Below are 10,967 nucleotides of genomic sequence, written 5' to 3'. Positions count from 1 at the left end.
TTGGTATTAGAAGTATCAGAAGCTGTTAGGAGCCCCCTAGCCGATACTGCACAACCCCGAATCTACTCTGCCAGTCAGGTGTTCACTGGAGCCCCTAGTGGTGGGGACAGACTGGGCCGCAGATTTACAGAGGGTCGTGAAGTGCGTACCGGCTGGAGAGAACCCAGGGAAGCAGAGTGAAGTCCAGGCAAAGGTCAAGGGCCGGCAGCAGACAGCAAATCCAATAAACACGCCGGAGGTCGGGGTCACAAGAAACACAGGCAGGGTCCAAATCCAGGCAAGGGGTCATACACGGGCAATCCAACAGAATATCCAAAGGACAGGAGCTAGGAGCAGAGCAGGTCAGCAGACTGGTAACAGAAGCTATAACCGGCAGAGAGGTTGCAGACCTCACTGCTTTAAATACACATATGGCCCAATCAGGGCTTGTATGCACCCCTGCAGACTAATCAGCAGTACAGACCCAGACCAGTCAGGGCTAGTCCCTGACACACAGGCTAATGCCTGTAATTTCAGCCCCCTGTATTAATTAGCCCACAGGCTGTGCCTGTTTTTGCGCATGCGCCCGGCTTCCAGCACTATGTGAGAGGCGTCCGTCCGGCCGTTGCCTTGGCGACGGCTGGGCGGGAAGGGGAAATGACCTTGACGACCGGGATGCCAGGGGGAGCCAGAAGCGAGCTGCGGCGGCTGTGAGTACCGCCGCGGCTCGTGACAGAAGCATAAATAGATATTAAAAAAAGAGAAGAGTCACTGAATCCATAGACAAAGCAGAGGATAAAGTGATAATGTATAATTTTTTGGTTTATTTCATTCATTCTCTCTTTTTAAGATTTTGCTAATCTATGTCTCTATTTAATATAATGATATTATTTTAATGCATACCATAAAAAATTAATATATTTTAATCCTAATTGGTTCTTCAAGTGCCCCATAGATACACACCCTTTCTTTGTCTTCTAAAGTGATAATGTATGTCAGGAAAATGGCTCCATTAGTACTTGATTTATGTCATTGCAAAGAGTTCCAAAGCCACTCCTTTATTGCACATGGCAATGTGCACTTTGCATATGACGATTGCTGAATATCACTGTATTTAATTGAGGATTTATGCTAATTAAATAAATCTATATGTATATGTGTATATGTATATATATATATATATATATATATATATATATATAGATGTAATTAAGTATCTAAGGAAATTTAATTGTTGTTTACAATATATCTTACACTATATCACCACCACTGTTAAATCCTGGAAATGGAAGCACACATCATAACAAGAGGTATCATTATTTTTATTATTATTATTATTATTATTATTATTATTATTATTATTATTATATTTATTTATCTATTTATTTATTTATAAGGTGCCACAGAATCTGTAGTGCCGGATTACAGCAGCAAGTAACAAATAGATAAGGTAATACATGTCAGTAGCACAGATTAGTGTGAGTAATGCTATGGTAACTCACAAAGAGTGTAGCAAAATAAGTGACCGGATGTACGAGGGATAGTAGACAGACATGGAGCAATAGGTAGAGAGGTGACTTGTGGCCAATCAGTGATAGCACCATATATATTAGTCGCTGACTGCAAAACCTGCCCTGCCAAAGTAGAAGTTGTTTAATGAACACCCAGCCCACCACTAAGTGACTGCACTAACCCCCCCTCCTCACTTCCAATATAACTGTTCTATAAACAGCCAAATGCACTCATCTGTAAGATGACTCCCACCAGTTCTTAACAGTTGAGTCTGCTCAACTGTAATCAAGGGGTAGTCAGCCACTACCCCCACTGAGGGACCTGACTACGTTGGTCAAAGACTGATTGACATTCTTGAGCAGGGTCATCACTATAGAAACAGGGATACTGGTAACATCATACCAGAACAGTCTTATGGAAGGCCATTTGTACCTTTTGCCTTTCTGCTCCATGGGAGGTTTCTGTCCTCCCTGAGCTTGCCTTAGGACACCTGCATTACGGTTTGACAGGTGTACCTGCCACTGTCCTCGGAGCGTATGATATGCAAATCTTCCCATCTTCCCAAATGGATATCAATGAATCCAAGGACTTGCCCTTGCACAAGTCGTTACCCTCCAAGTGAATGGCCAGTATGTCAGGGATACTTCACTTGTTTACTTCTGCAGACAAAAAGGCTGCCCAAATCAAATCAAACCTCTCCTATCCCACCATCTAACTTTCCCCAGCTGGGAGAAGGCAGACTAATCCCGAGCCAACTGTTCCTGAATACCCAGTACACGTAAGAGTGCCCTACCATCCATATCAGGATTTTCCTGCTGATTGTGTCTAAAACAAAAAGCAAAAGAAGGCACACATCAAGTTTCAGTCAAAACCAAATTCACCGTACTGTCCATCGCATCAGGGTGGTTGGGCAAAACATGGGAAGCGTAAAGGGAGCGCTATCCCATATGAAAGTAATAACGTATAAAATCCCCATAGGTATGTAGCTAATGAGGCCTGGACTCTGGAAAATAAGAGTAAAAATCCTTTCATGCTCTCGCTCAAAGTGACAAGCAGCAAAGCCCTGGGTTACTGAAGGAGGATAAGGGAAAGAATGACAAAGATGCAAATGTTACCTCTTCGGTCTAATGTACATCTTGTCAGCATCAGACTAAGGACTTAATCACAGCAATAGAAGAGCCCTTCTTGCCTGCAGCTGTAGCTACCCCAATCTGAAAAGAATAGGTACTGTAGAAGGCAGAGTCTAAACCCACGTACTTTATTGATCGCTTAAATAGCACATTAAATTGGAATCTGGTGAGGGGGCCCCGGTGGCATGAACCAACCAGAGTTCCCCCCAATGGGTCTAATATCCTCAAATTGGGAACACAAGTTAGCCGGATATAAAGTCTGATCTCCATGGGCCCATATGGTAATCCATTGAACTCATCAATACTAGTCCAACTGTGACCTAATAAGCTTGCAACAAATCAGGTTACCTTGTACAAGCATGTGGCTAGCCAGTAGTGTTTGGAGTGCTCAATTAATTCACTGACCTAGAGAGCACATAAAAAAACTAGCGAAAAGGCCATTCTAAACAATATGGTTTTATAATCATCGACTGTCGACCGAAGAAAGGGAGTAACTAATTGCCACCAAACACCAGCAATCGAGCTCCAGAATATATTCCAACTTGGGGCGCAGTCTTGCTTATCCTTTCAAAGCCTTTGAGATGAAAAAACCTTTTGTTAAAGCCGGGACATGAAGTATATACCCGCCAAGAAGGCAGCCATGGAAGTTTTCAGTAAACTAAAAACAAATTGCAGCGCTAAAACCCAGCCGGCTAATAAAAAAGAAAGGAATCAATAAACATGGTCACGAATCACCATTTAAAGTATTACATTTATTTATGTCGTTATACCATAATTAAAACAATAAGCACATAGAAATACCAGTAAAAACACATCCAATACAATATCAAAAGTATACTCGTGTAAATGTGTCCACCTAGATGCAATGGATCACAATACACTCCGATCGGAAAATGTATAAAGCAGCTGTGTATGTACAGAGCGCTCAGAGCTAATAAAGCTATATAAATATGTGACCATATGTATAAGAAAAAATCATGAGACTGGCCAATCAAAAAAACTGTAACTTAGTCACTGGGGAAAATATTAAATAAAAATCCGATCTTATCTGCAATGTCCTCATATATTATTGCAATCAGCTGTATCCAGGTCAGTGGCTATAAATCATGAACTGGAAATCAATCTGTTCTTCCTAATGGTGTATATAGCAATATTAGAGGTATATATTTATGCTCACAATCTGTAACCCGATATGGATGGTATACCACTGAACCAGCATCCGCGGCTGTGCTGCCGCTGGGGTAATAATTCATACAGATCTGATTAATTCCTTAATGTGTAAAGGGAGCGACCTCTAAATCCAATTGCAGATGACCGCAATAAAGTCACTCGTGTGGCTGCATGACGAAAGGAATAAATTCCAAATATTAAGCGTACATGATGCAAGTCCCGCGGGTAGAACTAGTGATTATGAATCTGTCAAAATGTATAAGGCAACTTCTATGTGGTTCTTGTAAAATCCCTTACGCGTTTCATTACACAAGTAACTTTATCAGAGGAAAAAGGTGTGGAAGTTTTTATGGTGCCGTCTTTATATCTAGCCCACATGAGCTCCAGCATTTCAACACTCTGACCTGTGTTACAAGGAACCCGCAACCTAAAGTAAATGTCCCACTGTTGCCAGGCCACCTGATAAGATCTCCTACTGGACGGGACCAGGGTAGACACCGCAAGACCTTCTATGCCTGCTCAGCAATTTTTCAAACAGAAGAAGTACATGGTGTGCTAATGAGGTTCAAGTGTGGGGCCAAATCCCTAAAATGGGGCCATTGAAAGCTAGAAAGTGTGTCTGCTATGTCATTATTAACAACGGGAACATGCCTTGCAATAAATGCAATGTCCTTATCCATGCAACGCAGAAGTGACGCAAGAGGTTAATTGTCGGTAATGACAAATGATTTTTCTATTAATGGCTTGCACACACCTAGATTGTCACACTAAAATACTATGTTACTCCTTAAGAGTCATGTCGACCGTAGTTCTACTAACAATATAATTGAAAATAATTCTAAAACTACAAGCTTATGCACTAAACCATTACATCACCATGCCTCTGGCCAAGGAGCCACGCACCAGTCCACATTAAAGTTAGCCCGGAGCTCTTTGAACCCTGAGGCATCTGTGTGCAAATCCAATACCTTACTTCATTGCCAGATGTTAGTACCTCTTACGTATAGCTTGGATTGAAATGTCTGAAGTTTGTGCTGGAAGCGTACATATCTCTGTTTAAAGTAGACTTAATACAATTTATTATGCCAACATTATCAAGCTAAAAAGATAAATTAATAATTAAATGTCAATGAATTGTCAGTAAAAGAAATATATTTATTGTTAAAAAAATAACTCTTCTTTTCATTTTTTTTTTTTAATTAATTATCTGTGATTGCTTTGTGTTATAGGCATTTCAATGTCACTTATTACCAAGTCCATATTTGAGACTTCTGACAGTCCAGACTGCAAATGTTGGCTTTTTTCTACCTAGGGAGAGCAGAGAAAATGTAGGATGTGAATGTAATAGAAACCATGTTTCATATTTTGTCATATTTGACAGGACTGAAAGATGCTTCTTTTCTGCAAAATCAAATATTGAACTTTTGATCAATCTTATAATTATGGTCAAATATTTATGTAGAATAAAGGGTCAAAGTGAATGTTTTATATTATGCAGTATAAGGTCATTAAACTTAAATGTAAAGTATATGCCAATCCTTCAATTTCCAGGAATGTATAAATTATAAAATTATACATATAAACTAGTTCTATGTTTCATTTAAGACTTGTCTAAAAACATGAAGGTGGGATCAGAAAATTCTAATTTCAATCAATGATCAGTCAGACAGAGGTGTCTCTCTCAACAGTGCCAAAAAAGTATTTTCCCAGAGGACAAAGAAGTGTGTGTGTATGTATGGGGGGGGGGGGGGGGTTAAAAATAATAATAATAATTATTATTATTTTAGACATTATGTTTTAAAGAAAATTCTCTCTATTGTGGACTTCATGATATTTCCTCTCATTTGTTCTAGTGACTCTTTAGTGGTAAAATTGCCTGTATTGTTAGGCATAGAGTATACTGTACCATAATAATACACTGAAACAGAGGTTAAAGGTCTTGAATTCAATGTCAGAAAAAGAGGGACAGTTTAGAAAGTACCAAAGAATATTGCATAACAAGTCTTTTGAGCGATTTGATTGAGAGAAAGAGATAGTGTTTAGTTTAAAGTCCATGTTTCACATGTAATAGTGACACATTAGTGGGTTAAATACATATCTTTATAGGTGCATATGAAGATGTTACCTTACTGGAGGATCCATTGCTACCTTTTGCCTGCATGCTGTTCAATTTTCTGTCTTAGGTCAAGTTATTTAGGTAGGAAAAAAACATACTGTGTATAATTTTGTATGCAGTATAATGTAAACAGGCACAAATCAAAAATATATGCAGCTTATGTTGCTGAAATTCACTATATACATATATATTCTTAAAACCCACATAAAATGGTCAATCAAGTTACTCTCCTCTTTCTGAATAAAGATTATTCATTTTAAAATTTGAGAGGATGAACATCCTCAGACTAAAGGCAATAATAATAGACCAGTCAGATTGTATAGTCTCACCATTGTCACGCGCTGGACCTGGAGTACTCCTTCTATCCTCCTCGGTGCATGTCTTGTGTCTGACTTCTCTCCCTACAGCTGCCCCACTCTGCTATAGCAGCAGGCACGTGACTGTGCAGAGACTTTGTACTGGCAGTCATGTGACCACTAACCCACCTAACTTGAAATCAACCCTGCTCTGTGCACTGCTTGGTGCTAGATTATTAGGCTCCATACCTGTACTTCAGCTTTTCTCTAGTAGACTCTTGTGGCTGATTCCTGTGCTTCTGACCCGGGTCATTTACAATTCTCTAACCATTGATTTTGAATTCCTACTAGTTCTAGTATTGTCGCTGACTTAGCTTCTACTTGTGTTAATTTCTGTCCTTCATTTGGCACTCCAAGTTCGAAATATATACCAGTTTCATGCTTGCTGACCATTTGTCTTCTCGTTTGACTCCAGCTTGTCACAACGGGGGACAGGAAAAAAGAGACGTGACCTGCAAACCTGCCAACAGCTAAGCCTAAGCCTCCTTGCTGGGGTCCCTGGTAAAAACGGGAAGTTTGATAGGCTCCGCAACTCTGTTCTGGCCAGATCTAACCCTCTGATAATAGAGAATCCACTAAAATTAAATTATTAAATTAAACACTGATATGTAAAGTAACATGTATGACCTTTCTACTTGGACTTTACAGTTGCTTTGGGCTATGTCTAACAGATTTCTCTGTCAACATTGATGTTTTTTCCTCCACTCCAGTTGTCCTTGACTTGCGGCTGTAGTTAGTCTGCAGTGTTCAGATGGTGTGTGGGAAACAGCTTCAGCAGTGACAAGTTCTAACACATGTTCTAACAAATGTTGTGAGGCAGAGATAGCTTCCAGTGTCCGACTTACCTCATTTCCTTAGTTATCCATTTGAGAATGATTGCTATAAATAGATTATTATTAATAAAGAGCTTGCCATAGTCTGTTGTTGACTCACAGGTCTTAGGGTTTGGATCACAGTCATTTGTGTTTCACTTCTGACCTTTTGACACAGGGGTGTAGCCATTTTTTCTTGCGTTCCAGGCATGCGCTCCAAAACCTCCAATATACTGTTCTATATTTTTGACCGATTTCCACGCTTCTCTGGTATTTGTGTAAGCCATTCCACCGATACTCTGAAGGCCTGACATTTTTGCTATAACCCCAGCTTGCCGCTTTCAATAGTGATTCGACATGTGTCCTGCATCTGATGCATTTCTGTAGAAAATTGTGTAATGGACTTTCTTTTCAAAGGCGCTATAGTATCAGTTGGAAGAGCTATAGTAGAGGTTATAGACTGCAAATTTATGTCTTAATGACGGCTTTCTATAAGGACTTTGTGTAGGTCCTGCAATGTCTTGCTCAAATTATGGAATTTTAGAAAAGTATCTAAAAAACAACAAGAAAGTTTAAAATATTTTCATATTTTAAAGATCAATTAAGAGCAAATAATCAGACAATTAACAAAAATACATGTATAATGGGTTATCTATAAGGAATAATGCAAACAAATATTTCTCTGAAATATACACAAATTAGCATTAGAATTTAATGTACCATCATGGAGTGGGTAGAGATAATTAGAGATGAAATATGGTGATTAAAGTGATCCCTTAAAATGTATAAATACTACACATCTCATCATAATGATCTACCAGAATTGTTCTATAATAAGAATCAATATCCAATGCTTTTCCTGCACTTGTAGCTAGTGTTTGTGGACTAATTATAAATTAAATAAAGAATTATTTTTTAAATAATGTAATACACAAGAAAGTTGGCCTGTTAAACTATATGAAAACTGTCCTTTTTTAAGGAAATAAAAATATTTTTTGAAATAAATGACTAATCTTACTATGAGGACAAGTGTCTTCTGTGGGTCTGTTTCCCTTTTCAATGGCAACTTTTTCATGTTGGATTACACAACTAGTGGTTTTGAGGAAAAACTAATTAAGCAAATTATTTTTGTGTTATTACCTGAGTTCATAAGACCACCCAAAAATATTAAACCCCGTGTCAGCAGGTGTGTCTCGATTGCTGAATAACCTGCTGATTTTTGTACTACCCTATCTGGAGGTGCGGAGTCTAACATGCCCCTGGTCTTCAGCAGAGACCCTCGTAAGGGAGTTAGGAATTAGCTGTTGGGGGCACACAAGTTGCGGTTTTCCAGGAAGGCAACCAGCGAGGTAAATGCGAGTAGTCGCATAGTCAGGGGAGCCGAGGTCAAGCCGTGTGGTCAGTGCAGTACCACGGAGGTTCAGAAGAATAGTCAGGCAGGCCGATATCAAAACACAGGAGCAACTAATCAAACCAAAGGAGAATCCAAAGGGAGAGTCAAGGGAAACAGAGTCTAAAACCATGGAGACAGAGCAAGATGCTTGGAGCACATAAACGCCTGGAGTGAGGAGACCTGATTCTATGGCACCCTAATGGTGTCAGAGCCTCCCTTATATAGAACTAATAATATTGGAAGCATCAGCAACAGTGACGTCAGCTGCTTTCGCCAGCTGTCAAACTAGCATCCCATTGCTTGGCAACGAGACGTGCAGACGCAGAAGCGGCAGCGGGGCGGCCAGGTCTGATGCATCAACTTCCTCCAGAGCGGGCGGCCGTCCCTGTGTGGACGGAAGAGCACAGGGACGGCGTCTAACACCTTGTTGCCCTTTCAATCATAAATCGATGTCTAGACTAAGAAATTTAAGCCCAATGAATGATTAGGTGAACTTACTGAAGACAAGCTGAGGTTAGGAATTTCCATGTGGATTTAAAGTAGGGGACTAAAGTGTTTGAATCATTCATGTTCGGGATATCTTTTTGCCATGACTCAATGTTCGTTTTCAGGTGGCTGCTTGGTCTGTATGGATGAGATTAGTGTATAGGTATCAAATTCTTTAAGGTGATGATTTTAGGAAGGTATCTAAACTATCAAGGTTTTCAGGTGTTATTATCGGCTATTTGCCCTCTGAGTCAAATACATCTTTGATTGCTATTATCCCTTTCACCCGTCACATGAGAAATTAGCATTTTCTAGACTTGGAGGAAACGCCGGATTGCCCCAAATTGGGAGGAATCTATTTTTTATTTTTTTTGAAGTCTTTTGAAGTCTTGAAATATTTTTTATTAATGTGAATCTAAGGTTTATAAGTATCTTTGAATAGGATATTATAATGAAACTGTATAGGTAGCAAGGATCCTGGTAAACGTAATAAAGCTGCTGGGCAATATGAGTGGAATAATGCATTTTCCACTGCTTGGTTTGTAAAATATTTATGTTGAAGAAGCCAATCTAAAGCGTAGCAGAACAAGGAAGCTTATGTAAAGGAAAGTATGTCTGGCAATCTTAACCTCTTTGGGCCTTTCCAAAGATCAATTTATGTCTGGCTATATGAGGTTTCTTGGATTGCCATATAGATTTAGAAAATAATGTGGTGCATGTATGTAAATCAGATTTAGTTAGGCCTATTGGAAGAATTTGAATTGCATAAGATTATTTAGGAAGAAATATTTTTTTAATAGTAGCATTGCGGCCCAAGAGGGATAGTGTAGATTTTACCAATTAAGCATAAATTATATTTTTTTTTTATAATAGGTTAGCAGTTAAAGGCATATAGATTATGTAATTTAGCAGGAATGTAAATTCCTAAATATATGATTTTAATGGGAGATAATTGGAACTGGGAGGTGAGTTCAACATTACATATAATAGCAGTACAATATATCAGTATCATATAATATCAATATATATATATATATATATATATATATATATATATAGTGCAGAAAAAATTATAGCAAATGGTGCTAATTACAAAATCAAGTCCAGTAAAAGTATTTCAAAACAGCAAGTCCACTATCTTGTTTGCAACCAGCTGCCACGATGCAGAATTCCAGATGGTAAGTCCGGGATCAAATCTAAAAGGAAGAGATGGCAGGGCATCCCATAATGTAATATTATAGGGACCAGAGACCAATAAGCAAGGTGATAATAATTATGTGTACCGAAAAGTGACTTGCCAATAGCCATAACAGAATTTTAGTTTTCACACCTGTCTTGAAGGATCTCAAAATGTGTACCAAAAACAGAAAATAGAGGAAACCAGTAATAGTGTAATACCTTAGTACACCTTATTTTGCACCCGGTGATGCATATATATGTGACTATAAAAGAGGTCTGTATTGACCAATAGTGTGTATAGTTTTATACTTTATCACCCAATGGTGTTAAGCGTACCAACAATTAAAATAGACATCGCTTATCTGTCACTGTTCCTGATGACTGCCCTCTGGACATGAATTCCACTTCCTCACATATCTTAGGTACTTCTTTCCATAAATGATACATGAGTAATAAAGCAGAATATGGCATATAGTATAGTATGTAGTAAAAAAGTGTTTATTATATAAATTACAATTTATGCACTTACAAAGATAGAAAAATAAAGCACTTATCTGTAAGCCATTCCAAAGTATTACAGTTGTGGTCCCCCACCGATGTAGGAATAATTATTGTCCACAGCTTAATGTATCAATAGTAGTTCCAATGGGATTCACTCAAAAAGCGTTAATACAGTTATAGAATATAGTGCCTCGCTTCAACGCTTTTCATCCTTTTAATATAAAAACTTCATCAGGAGAACATGCATAGGTGTGTGCGGCATTGCTTTTTATAGTGTGCCGTGCCATTGTCGCATGCGCACCGGCAAATTGCGCACAGTGCTCATGCGCGAAC

Source organism: Mixophyes fleayi, chromosome 5, assembly GCF_038048845.1.
Source record: "Mixophyes fleayi isolate aMixFle1 chromosome 5, aMixFle1.hap1, whole genome shotgun sequence".
Taxonomy (NCBI): Eukaryota; Metazoa; Chordata; class Amphibia; order Anura; family Limnodynastidae; genus Mixophyes; species Mixophyes fleayi.
Note: the sequence above shows the minus strand (reverse complement) of the source record.